Here is an 18906-nt window from a genome sequence, read left to right on the forward strand (position 1 = left end):
AATCATCATGATGTACACATGAAACTAACACAGTGTTGTTAATAAACTATATGTCAATAAAAATAAAAATTAAATTAAAAAATGGAGAAGGAAGTGTGAAAATAACACAAGAAAATATCATTTAAATCAGGAGTATGTGAATTTTTTTGATGTGTATAATAAAGTGATAGTACATAATTAGCCAAGTTGTTCTAGTCTAGTTTGCCTGATTTTGTGTATTTAGAATAGAAAAGCATGATAAGCTTCATTTTCCTGACTTGCAGCTAGTTCAATAAAATTCAAAAGCAACGTATTTGATAATCACATAAAATTGTTACAAAACAAGAATATACCATTAAAACTATTATTTCTATAAAAAATAACTTTGCAAGAGGCAAAAGTTGTTTTGTCATCAAAATATAACCCAGTCTATTTTGTCCACATGGTGATCCTTAAAGTTCTTTTCTATATCCTTCCTTCCAACTGAGTTAAGTAGATACAAAGAGCATCTTTACTAGAAAGGATCAGGGGTTTGTTTTGCTTGGATGAAAAAGTTATATATTGTGCATGAGATGTATGTATTCCTTGGAATCTTGGATTTGGTGGGTTAGAGAAAAGCATATTTCTCAATCTTATACTCTACTGCCTCATATTTGCTTTAGTAACAGCTACAAGCATGTCATGTCATTCCTTTCAAAAGTCCATAAAAAACAGCACCATCATTTAAGAATTTTATCTTTTTTTAAAGTAGGCTCTTTTCTCAGACTCTGAAACATTTCTTTGCACAGCATGGGAAACACAAATAACTTTAGCTTTAAAACCCCTAAACCACATGTATGCCCAATGCAGTACATGATGTAGACATTTGTAAGCAAATATTATATGAAGCTATCTCCAAATAGGGGTGTTTACAGAGCTGATGAAAGAGTACAATGCGGGAAGCTGGTAAACTGCCAATTAACAGAGCCAAAATATAGAAAATATAAGACTCTAAGAAAGAAAGAATGTTGACAAGGATAAAAATAAATGCAATATTATGTGATGTGTAAGACATTATTTTAAATGAATGGAGAATCCCTTCTAAGTCTTTATAATATTATATTTTAAATGTGGGTTCATTCTTTTAAATGCAAGCTTTAAAATATTAGATATCTCAGCATTCAGTTATTTGAGGTGTTAGAAACAAAGTAGAATTAGCAATAATATTAAGGATTATTATATAGTCCCTATTTTTTCACCAGTTTTGTATTTGGCTCAGGGTGCTGGCCTTTAGCATATATGGTGGTTAGTTTGAAAAATTTTATGTAATATTTTTATTTCTTGAAGAAATTATTGTAAGACATATTTGCTAGTAGGAAACTCTTGTTCATATTTTAAATACATCTTTAATCTTTGCAATTATATTTTTTTCTTATAGTCTCAAAATGGAGATGAGAATTTGTAAAAATTTAGCTCATTAATATCAGGTGAATATTCATAAAAGAAAGGATCTATTATTTGGTCGTGCTTCTTCTGATGTATCATGATATGAACGTAGCATCATAATCACACATCATATCACAGTGATGTTTAACTATGAACAATTTCTGTAGGTAATTTATCATTTCTTCTCCTTCTCTCCTAAACAGATTACAACTTCCCAACTACCAAAACCTTTTGTTCATAAGTGGCATATTTGCCTACTGCTCCTTGATTTGACTTTTAAGAAACTTGATCCCTTTGTTGCTAAGTTTAATGCTTCCTTATTATATTTATTACTTTCACACATTAACTTTGTCCCCACCAAAGTGTCATTTAGACATATTTTCTTAATAAGCTCCTTTGGCAACTCAAACTTTTCCTACTCATCTGCTTCTTCTAGCTTATACTAACTAAATACCAACATACTTCAGATGATACCATATTCAAAATCCCTTATTCCAAATAGAATAGTCCTACTCTCTTCCAGAGTGACTCACATGAAAGAAGTAAAATATACTTCGATACCTTTGATTGCTTTTTAAAACATCAGTGTTACAATATATTCATCGTTCAACTGAAAGAGAACTTACAGCAGACCTCTGCTGTAAATCAGTTCTGAATTCACTTCAATTTTTGGAACAGCTTGTTCTCTCCTTTCTTGTTGGTTATTAACCCTGGATAAAATTATAACAAAATATATTTGTAAAGCAGTTTACATAATGTTATTGGATTGATAAAATCCTGAAAATTTTAAATTCAAAATAATGAAAAGAAGAACTTTCAGGAAAAAAAATCACAAATTGCCTGAATTTTATTAGTCTGGCTCAAGTTGAAAACTAACTAACCTTACAAATAAATAGAAAATCATAAATTAATAGGTAGATAGACAAATAAATAAGTAGAGTAAATTGGGCAAATAGTGGTCTATAACAGAGGCACTTGAGATTCCAATTCTTAATTTAAATTAAGCTACTTAGTTAACTTTGAGGACAAAACTCATGAATTAATATAGATAGATGATAGATAGACAGATAGACAGATAGACTTACATGATAGACTAGGTATGGGAAAAATATTCCTGGTGACCATATAGGACCTACATTTTAATATGTTATTAATGAGCATAGTTTTTGAAATGGAGGTTATACTGTAACACACTAATCTGATAACAAAATAGAACAACTAAATTCAAATCCTTTTAATACTATTTTTTCTTACACATATTTTCAAAAATTTTAAATCCATCAAAATATCTATTCTAGATTCAAGTGTATTTCTGAAAATGACTAAGGACATCCCTGTTCTTCATGAACAATACAAGATGGATTAGGGGATACAATAATACTGGTATTCATTTTTTTTTTCAGTATTATAGTCATCTATCTGATGGTAAAGTTTACTTTTCTTGTTCATCATTCTCTCATCGTCTTTGAAATAATCTAATTTTCAGAAATATAAAGCTGTGGTACTCAGAAAAATATCACACTGTTTATAATATTATTCCATTTGTAAAAGTTGAAAAAATACTTTCCAATTACTTAATTTGAGACATAAATTGAGGGAGGTTAAAAACAAATGACAAGGGCTTCCTAGGTGGCACAGTGGTTGAGAATCCACCTGCCAATGCAGGGGACACGGGTTAGATCCCCGCTCCAGGAAGATCCCACATGCCTCAGAGCAACTAAGCCTGTGCACCACAACTATTGAGCCTGCGCTTTAGAGCCCATGAGCCACAAATACTGAGCCCATGTGCTGCAACTACTGAAGCTCACGTGCCTAGAGCCCATGCTCCACAACAAGAGAAGCCACGGCAGTGAGGAAACCGCACATCATAATGAAGAGTAGCCCCGACTCACTGCAACTAAAAAAGAAAGCCCGTGCACAGCAAAAAAGACCCAACACAGCCAATTAAAAAAAAAATTTTAAATTAAAAAAAAAAAGAATGACAAGACATGAAAATAATTAAAGTCTTACTTGTGTGTTGGCTTTACTCTTTATTTTGATGTGCTGTGATTATTAAATTTAGAGACAATAGTAAATTAGAGATGTGGCCTAAGAAAACTGTATATCAGTATAATAAATCTAAACATTGAAATAAAATGAATTATAATGCCAATGGTGACAATGCAAGTATTTGCATTTCTCATCAAGTTTCTCTTCTGTGTGATTATGGCACTGACAACCAATGTATCTACTGCAACTTAAGCTTTATTCTTATATTTCGACTTGAAGACTATAAGAAGGTCTTTTAATTACTCTTGGAATTTCTGGTCCTGTTATAAACTATTTTGAGACCAATTAGCTGCTATTTGTTTAGTTGTGTTGTCTCCTTAAATTTAGGGAACCAAATGCTTCCTCACTTATATTTCCCACACATAATTAAATTCAACTGTTCATAAAGATTACTCAGAAATATGAACCAATTGTCATCTTGACTATACATAGTCAACAGACAAAGGATCTCATTTTTGAATTGTTTTCCCAAATATCAGTGGGTTTCAATTAATTTATGTAATTATATAAAAGAAAGGAATTTAAAAAATACCCACAGATTTCTCTCAACATCTGGCTCTTTGCCTCCAGTGCAGGGTTGAGTGAGAAATATGGCAGTAAGCCAACCTGTCTTTCTTCCAAAATCAGCCACAATAGAATCTGCTGGGTTGAAATAGAACATTGGGAGTTTAGTTTGGCACTCAGTACTTTTGACCAGTATTATATTTGTGACATGATTTACTGGGCCAACTGCCCAGAGAAGCTCTGTGTCTGGCTGCCCAGTTTTGAAATGTGGAGAAGAGCTCATGACCACCATGCTTTGTAAACCTACATTTCTGAAAATTATATTTCTCTATTTAAAAAGGCTGTGAGATAGCCAGATGTGTGTATTGGGAAAAATCAACCATTTTGTGAAAAGGCTTTTGTGTACAATTTCTAAAAACCATTGGTATCACTTGAATTGGTTACACATTGCCTTCTGGCAGAGCAATTTCTGTATTTCTACAGTTGGCTAAAAATGATCAGCATTGAAATTTCATTCAAAGACTCTACAAATATATTATCAGTGATATTGTGTTTTATAAAATATGCTGTTAGGAAAACTATGTGGCCCAGTGGAAAGAACATGAACTTTGTGTCAGAGAAATCTGGGGATGCATCAAAATTTGTTCACATGCTTGCTGTGAAAGCATGGACAAATTTATTAACTACATTTCCCAAGATTTGCTTTTCCAACCATCTGTAAAATTGCCTCATTGAGTGGTTGTTAAGGATTACATGTGATAACCTATGCAAACCCTGACAGCAACATTCTATGAGGTAATGACTGTTATTTTACCCATTTTTTAAATAAAGCAAGAAAAGCTTCATGATCAGAAAGGAGACAAGTGACCAAGCTCATGTTTAAATGAAGATAAAGTAACCTCCAAACCCAAAATATATCTAAACAAGTACTATCCCTTCTAATATTACCTTACTTATTTGTTCATCAACATCCTCATAATCAGTAATCATTTTAATATAATTGGCATCATTGTCTCATAGTTTCATTCATTAAATCATCATACCATCATTATTGTCATCATTGTAAACACAAGTTCTCAAATGTGGAACACCACTCATGTTGCTCTACAACCTCTTAGCCATGAAAACTTGGCAAGTCACAGCTTCTCTAAATCTCAGTTGTCTCATTTTCAAATTGGAAGAGATATTTTTTCCTTTCATCACGGTGTCACTGTCAAGATTAAGTGAAAAATATTTGAGTAAAATATTTAGAAGAATGGGTATATAGGATGCATATAAAATACAGTTGATAGTAACAATTATTTATTATTGGTAAGATATTATTGATTATTATTATTGTAACAATGATTGATTATTGATAAGATTATTACTGATTATTGATAAAATGAAGTACAAATGTTGAATATTTTGCCTTAATGGGTGTTCAATAATCACAGATTTTACTAAGTTATTTTAGATTTGGATTTAAGTTAATTCTCAAGCCAAAATACATCAAGTTAAAGCCAGTAGATTGTAGTTAAAATGCACTAGATATGACTCAAAATATTCTGAGTTGAGCTGAGGTTTTAGCATTGTCATTATCAAATTATGTGATCATTTGCTACATCTCTACCCAGTCTGATCCTCATCTAATTCATCAAAATCTTTATAAATGTCAAGTAATAACTTCCCTACATACTTCCAAGAATGGGGGGAGGGGGAAGGATTGTATTATATTAATAAAAATACAAACTGAAAGCCAATATCAAAGTAAAATTATCTGCGGTGTTAATTCTTTCCAACATTATTGTCTTCATTAAGTCAATTTTTTGATTGGAAGTACAGGAGATGACTAGACATTTCTCTGAATCAAATCATGTGATTGGTGAGTAAGATTAATTAGGTATAAATCATTAATTTTGGATTTTTTATACAAATAGAAGAATGACATAAATTATACCACAAATATCAATACCGTTACAAGTGAGTGTCACAAATCATAAAGTAATCCAGAGGAATAACAATAGTTATCTCTGCATGTGAATAAGCAAGGTATTAATAATTTCTAATAATTACAATTCAGAAAGCAAAATAGGCTAATGGATGCTATAATAAACTTTTTCTATTAGTCTAAACAGTATTTAGTCTTCGTTTATGCAAATAGTCCTAATGAGGATAGCGCTGATTGAGTATTTTGACACTTTGTACATCACTTCTTTCCGAGGCAAAATTTTACTTGGTCTCTTTCTCATTAAGTTTCTGTTTGAAATTGATTCATATTTAGAACTGAAGGTGAAGAAACCTAGGCATTCATTTTAGATGATTAATTAGGAAGTAAAATTGTATTCAGTCTGAAAAATGATACACAATCCTATTAGCCACTCAACATTAGCTGAAAATGAGATGTGATTCCCAAAAGTATGATTTGTTTTCCTGCGGGTGATGAAATTACTATCAGGATTAAACTTCTACTGACTAAGCTGACTTTACTGTATGGGCAAAACATTTCAAATGTGGTCATGACATCGGCTTACATGTACTCCCCTTTATTTAAGCACAAAATTTGATTACTCATATCCTTCATATTTAACAAATAGAATAACTTTTTTCTAAATGAGAATACAGGTACATACTTGACTCATTTAAGGTTGAATTTTTTTTTGTTTGTTTTAAAGGTTAATATGTTAGATTTTATAAATATATATTTCATAAATATCTTTCAAGTTTTTTCCACCCACAGGTTTTCCATCTAATACACTTTAATCACTTTGATAGTCATAGGTAATTAAGAAGCCTAACTTCCATATCTTCCACTGAACTTAATAATAAATAATATAGCCCTATTTTGTACTGCTTAGTTTTCTCAGGCACTGGCATTTTACAAATAGGAAATTGAAAAATATTTCATGGATAATACATAGAATTAGGTGTTTGTTTGTTTTTTTTAACCAGTGTTTATGTCTAGATTTTCTTTCAGGGTACATAGCTCTGAAATAATTCGGTGAGCAAATCTTTGTTACAGTAAGGAAAATAACAAGCTGTGACTAGATCATTTAAAGAAAGTTTTTCTAACTAAAAATATATTGTTATAATAGTAGGGCAAGACTGCAGGAAGTTTACCTAACAAAAAGAATTGGAAATTTTAGAGCACTTAAATATAAAGGGAATAATAAGAAAGAAAATAATTGATGTTTATGGTTTGAGAATATTGCAAACTGGATTAAGGCAATTTTGGTATTTAAAATCTTTTGTCAGATATCAAAACATTATATAATTAGAGACAAATTATGGAATAAAAGTGTTTCCCCTCCTCCCACCTAAATCTGCTACTAAGTATAAGGAAACATAGATTGAGATTTTGACACACATTAACATGCATTGGCAAGAAGGCAAAAAACTATCATGTAACCTGTAATTTTGATAAAACTCTAACTCTGTTCTTTTACCATGCTGAAAATCCTCTTGTATGGAATGTTTATTTGAGATTATTATGAAAATATCCTACAGGCAATCTTTAGCTTACACTTTAATCTAACTGAAAATATTATTGGCTAAACATATAGAATGGGATGTGGGTCCAGGCCTAGGGCATCATTCTGAGGGGTCAGCTTCTGACTCTTGTAGACTTTTGGATCATTATTTGTGGAAGATAAGAGAACTTGAACAATATTTCCCTTCAAACCACATGTCTTGAACACCACTTAAATGGAGAAAAAAATACTTGTAATATGAATCATGCTAATTAAGACATGCTATATGTTCAAATATCTCTGACCCAATTCTTTCAATCCTAACTAAAAATGACTGTAGTAAATATTTTTCCTTAGTCTACTTCAAATAGGAACTACCCAACTCTAGTTTGTGTATTAAAACTAATTTATATTCGTGTATAACTATAGTTAAAGCTAACATTTCAAAAAGAAAACTATAAACAATATAATTATCCACCCCTATATATTTCAGTATGATTCTCTAGAAAAACATTTCATTATATTGTGAAGATTAAATTGTCACAACTTTGTGATAATTTCATAATAATTCATTAAGTATTCCAACTTAACAGTTTTCCCCCAATATTATCTTTACAGCTCATTTCCCCGTACCAAGATCTAATTCAGGACAAATCACATTTGGTTGTTATTTGTCTCCAGGCTCTTTCAATGTTTAACAGTCCTTTTAGTAAATAACATTTTTATTTGTTAAATGGAGCAGATATATCTGACTGACCTCTTTAGGTGATTACTCCAATTCACTGTAATTCTTATAAAATGAGGAGTGAAAACAAAAGACTTTACTAGACTCAAGTTAATCTTTTCTGTCTTAAAATTGTATTATATATGATATTTAATGCTTAATTTTGCATTAAGTGTTATGCTGCATTTTGTCTCCTCAATATGAGTGATGCTGAGAATGACCAGTTGATTAAAATGGTGACAATTGTATTCCTCCTTCATGTAATTTTTCCTTTTGTTATCAAAATATACCTTGGCATCACATGAATATCCAGAACCCCTTCTCCCCACAGACAACTGCCTATTCCAGTTGAAGACTCTTGCCTAAGCTAATGATTATATTAGGAGTCAAAAAGTAGTGATTTAAAAATAATATCTATAATATAGTCTATACTGATTAATTTTTATCTCTAAAGTAGAGCTTCCCCTGTTTGCCTGCAGGACTACTCATCTACAAGAGGATGCATTTTCTGCAAAAAAAAAAAATGATAATGTTCTGTTCTTTACTTAGATTGCCTCCAAAATTGTTACCTACTCATAATTTTCTCAATATCTTTCTCCTTGTTATTCCATGTGATGATGAAATTATTATTTTATTAATTTGATGATTACATATATCACAATGGCTGCTTAGGAATGAAAGGGCAAATTGTTGTTTGTTAGATATATTTCATGATATCATTTAAACTTGCTTTAATATCTAAAAATACCATAGTCACAGACCTTACTGTATCTCATATATCATACAAATTGCTGAAACTCAATTCTTCCAAAGCCAGCATTCTTGCTTGGACATTTCCATAATATTCAACAATTCCTTTTTTCCATTTTTGAGTGGATGAATTGTTGTATGTAAATTCATTATACCCTGATCCTGATATCCCCTTTTCTTTCACCCTTCTACACCAAGGCAATCTCTCTCCACCTACAGTTATCACAGGCCGCTCTTTTGGGTGCATTCAGGAATTCTTTAGATAAAATTAGTCATCATTCCTGACAGGCAATCATCCTCAGAAAACTTTAGGTTGATATGCTATAAGGTTGCTTTAAATATAAATCATTTGGTTTTATCATAATGTTTCTACTAGATTGTCTTTGGGGATTGTACCAAGAAGTTATTCATTTAAATGAAGCCAACGTTGATCTACAAATCCAAGTCTCTTTGTACCTAATTCAGACATTTTTCCTAATTTACCATACTGTAAGTGTTAGTGTATTAAGGAAAAGCATGTTTTTGAATAAGGACTTCTAACAAGAGTTTATCAAAGAACTAAGAACACCACCTCAAGATGTCTTGCATATTTGAGTGCATGTGTATACTTTAATGTCATTTTGTCTTTATTAAAAGTCTGTGATTCACATTTTTTGCTTGAGTATCTTACATATGTTACTCAAGTTTATTCTAGCATAAATTCTTCACAAAAATTATGATGACAATTTGATTTTCTGTCATTTAAAAGTAATTTGACCTTTTGCCTGGATACCCTACTGATTTTTTTAAAGCCTATATATTTATTATAAAATGTCTCAGAGTTTCCTATTCTGGGTTGATTTTTTTTCAGTTATATATTATAGCAATTTCAAGTTCATATTCACTTCAGTAAACTTTTCTTGAAGTGTTGCTATGCATATTTGTTATATTGCATTTATTTCTGTTTTCTTCTTTGAATATTCCTTTAAGTGCTTTGTTCTGCTTTCCTTATCTACTATAACTCTCACTTCTTTTTAATAATTTTAGCTTCTTCTCTCATTTCTCTTAATATTTCAGATTTTACTACCTTCCAATTTTGCTTCTCTTAAGGCATGTTTTAAACTTACACACTCTTGAGTTCCTTCTGGTTTAGTCTTTATATTTGTTATGAATATCTACATTTCATTACATTGTTTTCCTGGGTTCTGTCACTTCTATTTTCAAATATTCTTTTTATTTGAATCATAAATTTATGTTTTTTATACTAATTTTTGTTTTTCTTCTATTGCTTCTATAATGTTTAAATCTATTTTATTACATTATAAAAATTTTACTTATTATTTCCATCTATTTTATAATAATGACTTTCTAGCATTCCTCCATAGATGGCAAAAGTGTTATTCTGCTCATTCTCTTTTGTTTTCTTTGTTAACTTTGTGTAGGATTACATAAAAATGCTTTTCTCTTGCTCATTTTTAATGTGCAAAGAAGTGTTCTTATTCCCTTAGTGAGAGAAGTGGTCAAGATTACTTTTCTACCTTCCTGGGTTTCAAGTTTCCTCTCCTTGTTTTTGCAGAATGGTGGAGTTAATGATCTAATTTCTGAGACATTCTTCTGCCTACCCCCCACCAATTTCCCTTGACTCTTAGTTGTTTTGCTCTAATGTCCCTGCCATGATAAGTTTGGAGTTTACTACCAGCAGTTTCTTCTCAGTTTGAGGTTTCATATTAAATGGAAGAGATTACAGGGCTCCAAACTCTCCACTTATAAGGATGTTGCATGTCACAGGCTCCCTTGCACTCATTCACATGTTAGACCTGCACAGTGACTGTCCAGATGCAGTTTTTGTCCTCATCATCACCTGCTGTGCTTTCTATCAAGTACTTTTTGTCTGTTTTAGAGGTTTTCCTGTTCAGGAACCACCAGAAGCCCAATGTGCCTTTCTGTCTTCTCCTCTAACAGTTATCAGTGATGTAGCTATCAGCCTCCTTCCATTTATATTTCACAGTTGGTGGGAACAATGCATCCCCCAGTTTAGTGGCTCTTTTGTTTTGCTCATCTAGTTGTTCCTTCCTTCCTTTTTTTTTTTTTTTTTTTTTTTTGCATTCTTAAGGAGATATTAAAGGAGACTCATAAATTATGTTACTACTACTATTTTTTCTAGAATTCTCCAATCCATTTATATTTAAATGTGGAATCATTATTTAACAACCTTTGGGCTTTAAGTACTGACCTAGGTGAGTGTTGGCTTGAAATACTCAGAAAATTCTCCAGCCAAGAACAAGTTTGTATGATAGCTGATAAATTATGTAACTCATCCACTTATTAAGTAAAATCTTTCATATGTGAATGCTAAGAGAGTTCTATATGTAGCTCTCAATATTTATTAACTCAACTAATAAAAGAATGTGATTTAATCAGGCCTTTTCCTAAAGATTATATTTAAAAAGCAAGAAAGCATTTTGTGTAACAATGGTTCCTTGATACCTATGCTTCCTCCTAATGATATCTTAATAAAGACTATTGTTCTGCACATTTATGAAAATGACTGGTGATATCCATGTGAAGTCCTCTACCAAAGAGTTGGTATAATTGTTCATAACACATCTACCTTTGAAGCTGATAAATCTAACTATGAAATTTTAAAAAGTGAGCATGCCAGAAGATATATATACACTAAACTATTTTTATCCTTTGATGTTATGTCACAGGCCTAGAACCCTGATCACATCCACAATCTACCATGAACAGAGGATTCTATCACATGGCCTGACTGGCAGATGAGCTGAAACCTGAAATATAGTATTGTCACATCTGCCTAGAGTAAACCCTGAAAATATTCTTTAGAGTGGATATTTGTGTTTTAATCAATCCTATAAGATAGAGTTACATGATGATTTTTTGTGTGATATTGTCAATACTTCTTTTTATTTGTGACAGAATTTAATATTAGATATGCTTTTTATTGTAATATACAGTCTGATATCTCAGCAGTGAGAATAGGGAGACATGTCCTCACCTACATTTAATCATGTATGACTGTTGATTTTATTAATAAATACTGAAAGAACTCAAAGATAATGAATAAACAAATTGGGTCTAGTAAGTTATCAACAGAGAGCACCAAAATATTAGTAATGCAGACGTAAGGCTGAATAGTATGGAAAGACTTAAACTTTTTAAATTTAAAAGATTGTACTAAATTTAAAAGGAACATGTATCCAAAGTGAATAGACTACTGAATGCTTAAAATAATCTATAGCCCTCTCATCTGACAAACAATTCATCATATCAGAGCTAAAGAGGTAATTTTGAGGAAAGTATTCAGACATCCTCAGTCACCATTTATTTGAAGCAATAATGAGAATTTCAAAGAGACTATATTCTTTTTTGCAGTATATCAGTTTAAGTGCAAACCCAGAAATTATATCACTAATATTTCCAGAAGATCTTTGATCCTGGATCCTGAGATGACACTTTTTCACTGCTAAAAATGTAAGGTAATGTAAGTGATTTTACTTGAGTATGCCTTATTTAACAAATCAAGGTCTTTATTTACTATTAGAAAGAAAACATTAAAGAATCACATTGCATTACTGTAAAAATGTTATTACCAGATTTGAGGATGTCAATATAACATAATAAAATTATCTTTAGACTGGCCAAAAAAAGACATTTTAGTCACAAGCTCATAAAGAACATAGTAAAGAAACATTAGAGGTAAATAATGTATATAATAATTTAATACATATTACATTTAATGTTATTAATGGTAGGTTCCATTCCTGCCCTATTTTATTTAAAAATTTATAAGCCAAGATAGCCAAAAGGTAACCAAGGATTGCTCAAATTTTAACATATATTATATATATGCATATATATGCAGCAGTATATGAAGGGGAAGAGGATGTTATCTTGGGGGATATAAATATTTCCTTTCTTCCCCTTCTGGTTCTTTTGGTTGGTTGAATAATTAAAATAATATAAGGCAGATTAACAGCAGAAAATCAAATTTAATACATAGGTATGGGGAATTCACATAAATATGAGGATTTCTAAAGACAGTAAAGCAAGGTGAGGTATATATGTCATTGTGGGCTAAGGAGAAGGAGGCAGGGGTCTGAGGCACTTCAAAGGGAAGTAAGCTAATTCACAGGAAAATGAAAAGAGTTAATATTCCATAAACAAATGTTTGCTGGGCCATCTGGAGACAATGGGAGACAGAGGACTTTTATCAAAGGGGCCTTGCTAGGTTCCTCCCTGTCTACCATATTGATTTCCTACTTCCTGGAACATCTTCTCTCTTTAATTCTTTTAAATGGTTAGTGGAAGTTCAAAGGTTCTTTATGGGTCTCTTGCTTGTTTTCAGCTCAAAATAATCTGCATGCCAGAGTAGCACTTCTTGGAGAGGCCTTCCCTGAATCCCATCATTACATATTTCTCCTATTGGAAGAGGTCATCAAAAAAGACATGAAAGCCAGTTGACATCAAGCTGGAATTAGGCAAATGGAGGCTCCCACCCCTTCCTCTGTCCTTAGAATGTGTGTTCAGCTGGCCTTCCCCACTCCCAGAGGATGCTCCAAGGATACAGCCTTGAAAGAGAAATGTGGTGTTGACATTGTCTGCACTGAATACGTGACAGAACTCAGTTAACTGCTCTATATATAAATTTTTAAGATTCAGGAGGGCAGGTGAGGAAATCTGTTTAGTTGGTGGCAATCCAAGGCTAGCTTCATAAGTAAGTTATCTTGCTTATTAAACCTGCCATTTGATCAATCTACAGTTGTCTGCATCTTTCTTCAGTCTCTTCCTGATCTGGGGAGATTGACTTCACATTATATCCAGAAAGATCACAAGGAGGTTGCATCAAACCCCCCTTAACTCGGTTACTGTTTTCTGGAACACATTTAGAATACTGTTGATATGTCTATAAGTATAAATCAATACAGAAACCGTATCCATGTGACCATCAGTTTTCTTCAATAGGGAAATGAAATGGACAACAGCTTCAGTTATCATATTTTATCATTTCTAAGACACATTTCATCTCATTTAATCTTAAAATGCACCATTCTATAAATTCATTACTATATTAGCAAAGAGTAATGCACATTATGCTATAACCCATTTTTTTTCTTTTCCTGCATAAATGCTGATGACATGCTTATCATGTATTTTCTGCTACAATCCCAAGGCATAGATTCAAGTCTTGTGACCATGCAGGGCAAGAGTTGATATTCCTCAAAAGGTCATATTGAAATTTTGGTATAGACCTGGACCCATGTTTCTGCCATATCATATTTTAATAAATCCCATAAACTGCTTCTTACTGGGGAAGGTGTGAGCTTCCTTAATTATGCAGATAAAAACCCCCAAGGTCTGTCTCTTTCCAACACTGACATCCAGATTGGCTAAATAACTGTGTCCTGTCCCAAAATGCAATCAGTCAATGGAGCCCATGTTCCTTCTACCTCTTCTGTTTCTGGGAAATTTCACAAATAAATGCTTCTCTAGCAGTGTTATACCTGTGTAATTCTAAACTTTTGCCTTCATTTTTGGTAGAAATATTACAATTATTAAATGAGCTATTTTAAATTTCTTATATAATTTTCATATTCTAACTTTCAGCATATATAAACAAAATATATATTCATGACAAATGATTTAAAAATACCTAAAATTTCCTCCCATTTGTAGCCTAAATCTTCTATATTAATTTTTCTATTTATATCAAGTTCATATTTTCACATAATGCAATTCTCTATGTCCTTATGAATATTGGTTAATCCAGCATTTTTTAGACAAATTTTTAATTAAAGTTTCCAGAACTCTATTCCAAGCTATTAAAACCCAGTTTTCCAAATTTTGATGTTGGCATTACATGAGTATGTTTATTTAACTATATTCACAATTTTTTTGTTTCGTTTTGTTTTTAAGGTACTTACTTGTTCTTGGCATTTAAGCTTCTCTGGACAAAATCCCTGAGATGTTCTAATAAACTTATAATCTAAGCAATATATAAATTCTTTATAGTAGTCTCTTTCTCTCAATTTTTTCAAATATTACTAGGGATTTGACAATTTCCTGTTTCATTTTTTCCCATGGCCAGTGATTGAAAATTCTTTTGCATGTTTCAGAGTAATAAAGATAGCTTTCCTATTTGAGAACATCTTCCTTTCTCAAGTCCCATGAAGTGTTTGCTTGTTGCTTTCAAAAATTTTTGAAATTACAGCCATTCCTTCAGCGATGAATATTTGCTCCACTAATGTCTTATTTATGCCCTGCAGTTCTGCTTCTCTGCCTCTGCATACACAATAACATTTTGTGTTTCAATGTTGAGACACTGTTGAACATTTTAAAAGATATTTTCAATGGTAATCAAACTTGACATGTGTAGTTCCAATAATGCACATGATTCAATTGAAGTAATTACAATATGAATAACTGAGACCAAGGTTATACATGGCAGGTAATGACAGCTCTGTCATAACTGCTAACAGTCTTATAGTAATTGTATGGCTGTGACAATTGTGACAACAATTGTCAGATGTATCCCACTATTAGAAATACTAAATGTGCAGAATACATTTCTTACTGTCAATGAAATATTTGCTTAGAATCAATAAAATAATTTTTTATGTTTATCCGGTAAAAGTTTTATCCCAAAATATAGATATAATTTTTTTCATTCTTAAATTCATTTTTTCTACTAAATCATGGTGCTTTTTCTTATTGGGAAGATATTTACTACTAAGTATTATGTATGTATTGGTTTATATACAACATTTACACATTTAAGTTTATCCAATAAAACTCATGTATATTTCAAGACCGTAAAACTTTTCTTTGAATATACTTAGTTAGTAACCCATATATACTAAAGTTTTGAAATTTTGGAGGAATATCAACTCTTCATGAATATGCACTCAAAATTGAAGGTATTAATGCATTGATAAAAAGCTAAACAATACATAGACTTAAAATATAAGGGGAAATATATCTATATATCACTCACCTAGATATAAGAAGTTTTGATATGATTTTATTAAAACTTTGTAAGCAATAAGGCCCAGCAAAAGGAAAATTTTAATTTTAAATATGGGCTTAGAAATTTACCTCGAAAATGAGATATTGAAAGAATTCTCATGAAAGGACTATGAGTTAATAAAAGAGATTTACTTAATAGATTTACTTACTAGTCATCACACTTGGCAGTCTTTAATTAAAAAAATCATTACAGAGTTTATAGTTATGTATATAACTATCAAAATTATAAATAGTATTTAATATTAGCAAAAAGACCAAATAGAAAGATTCCTGGTTTTCCTTTCTTATTTCTTTTTCTTCTTAGCACTTTAATTTTATTAATTTTCCTACTCTCAGTTCTTGTCCACTTCTTCCTTCATATTCCCTTCATTCACCTTCTATCTCTTTCTTGCCTCCCCCATTCCTGTCTTTTTTCTTTTCTCTTCTTTCCATCCCTCATTTCTCACATTTAGTTTAGAAGAAAATAATAACAGAGGCAAGTCTGAAGGAATATTTCATAGAAACTTTTTTCCTTTTCAGTGGAAAAGTCTTCACCTGTTTATTCCAAGCATTTGAAAAATTTTCCTATAGCATTAAATCACTATACCCTTCACTGAAATGTAAGAGGAATGAAAGGGCAGGGCAGTGTATATAACAATGATCAAAGAAGACAGAGAAGAGAGGAAAGGTATTAATATCTATTTTTAAATAATTTTTATGGAAATGCAACATATTTATTAAAAGTGAAGAAATTTTATGGCTCAGTGATTTTATTTCAAAGTCAACATCTGTATGAATACCATCCAGATCCAGAAAGGAGATATTAGCAACACTGGATATACCCCCATACCTTCTTCCAGTTTCTCCTCTTTCCACTTCCCAAAGTTAGCTTTGAGCTTCATTTGTGTCCCTGTTCATTAGTTTTGCCTGATTAAACTTTGCAATAATGTAATTGGACAGTATGTATCTTTTTTGTGTCTGGCTTCTTTTGTTTAATATATAGAAGTTCATCTATGTCATTGCATGTAGCATCCATCTGTCCACTGTCATTGTTTTATAATATTCAGTTTTAAAATATACCATACAGGACTTCCCTGGTGGTGCAGCAGTTAAGAATCTGTCTGCCAAGGCAGGACACACGGGTTCAATCCCTGGTCCGGGAAGAACCCACATGTTGTGGAACAACTAAGCCCATGTGCCACAACTACTGAGCCTGTGCTCTAGACCCCATGAGCCATAACTATTGAGCCCATGTGCCACAGCTACTGAGGCCCATGCATCTAGAGCCTGTACTCCACAAAAAGAGAAGCCACCGCAATGAGAAGCCCGCACACCACCACAATGAAGAATAGCCCCTGTACTCTGCAACTAGAGAAAGCCTGCGAGCAGCAATGAAGACCCAATGCAGTCAATAAATAAATTAATTAATTAATTTTTAAAAATAAAAAAATTAAATGTGCTGTACATATTATCCATACACAGTTGCAGGATCTAGGTGTTGCTTCTGTGTGGAGCCATTATAAACAAATATTCTTAAGCATGTCTTTTGCCACACACACACACATACATTTTGTATGGAATGGAATTGCTAGTTCAAAGAATAAACATATATTGAACTTTATTACATATAACAAAGAGTTTTCCAATGTAGTTTTACCAATTTAAACTCCCAACAACAATGTCCATATATTAAGTTGCTCTACATTCTAGATCTTCTTGTTGACTAAGGATTGTGTTCCTTTCATATATTAATTGTCATTTTTCTATCATGTTTCTATAAATATATTTTGACTATTTTTATTTTGAATTGTTTCTATGGTTATTATTGATGTTATGATAACAATATTAGCTTGAGTACTAAAAAATTATTTTAAAAATAGATAGTAATCAGCGATTTCATAGATTAACTCTAATCTATTCTAGATAGAAAACCCTCTCAGATGTATGCAGATGGCTTCTCTGAATCACTGGCTTTTAAAAGACACATATTTAGATAATTAATTAATCTGAAAATATAACTTTTTGCTTATAGAAATTTTCACTCTTTTATTCACTTTATTTTTGTTTAATTTTCTGTGATTTTCCTAACTAGTTGTGAATTATACATATATTGTTGAATGTTCATCCTTTCTTTTTATATAATACTTGCATCTAGGTCTATGGCTTTCTCTGTAAGCACAGTTTTAGCTTCCATGCACACTTTTTGATATGCTTCATTTTGATATAGTTGAAAATATTTTCTAAATCTTGTTTTTGAATTGGCAAATGTCTTACTGCTTTATATAGAGATAATAACTTACAGCTATATAGAGATAACATTTTTTCTAGTTATCTAATGTTACTGAGTTCTACCTGAATTCCACTGAGGTTAGAATATATTTGTTACATGTTTTATTCCTTTAGAATTGGTAGAGACATTCTTAAAATCCATCTTTTTTCAATTTTGATAAAAATACTGCAAAGAATATTTATTCTGTCATTGTTCAGTGCACTTTTATAATATGCTATCTATGTGAGTAATAGTAATCAGATTGTTCAGATGTTTTACTATCTTTTAAATTTTTGTTTTGTTTCTTAATAATTTTTAATGAGATAGGTGATATTATTTGTATATTTCTCCTCTATATTGGTTAATTTTCCCTCTATCCATTTAAAAGCCATAATACTAGCTATGCATAGATGTAGAATAGTTGTATAATGTGATAGGATTAAACTTTCTATTATTCCATACCTTAATCTTTGTCTCTATACATGTTTCTTGCCTTAAATTATATTTTATATGATGTTAATATAGATACGTTAATTTACCTTGGTTAGATTTTGTTTTTTTACAGTATAGCTTCCTTCATCCATACTTTTGCTTTAAACCCCCCTGTCTACTTATATATGTATGTATCTCTTGAAAGCTGTGTGTACCTAGGTTTTGGGTTTTTTTGATAATTAAGAAATTTAGCTCATGTGAATTTTATGCAGTTACTGGTATTTTGATTTATAGATCCAATCTTAAAATATGTTTTCTGT

Source organism: Hippopotamus amphibius, chromosome 14, assembly GCF_030028045.1.
Source record: "Hippopotamus amphibius kiboko isolate mHipAmp2 chromosome 14, mHipAmp2.hap2, whole genome shotgun sequence".
Taxonomy (NCBI): domain Eukaryota; kingdom Metazoa; phylum Chordata; class Mammalia; order Artiodactyla; family Hippopotamidae; genus Hippopotamus; species Hippopotamus amphibius.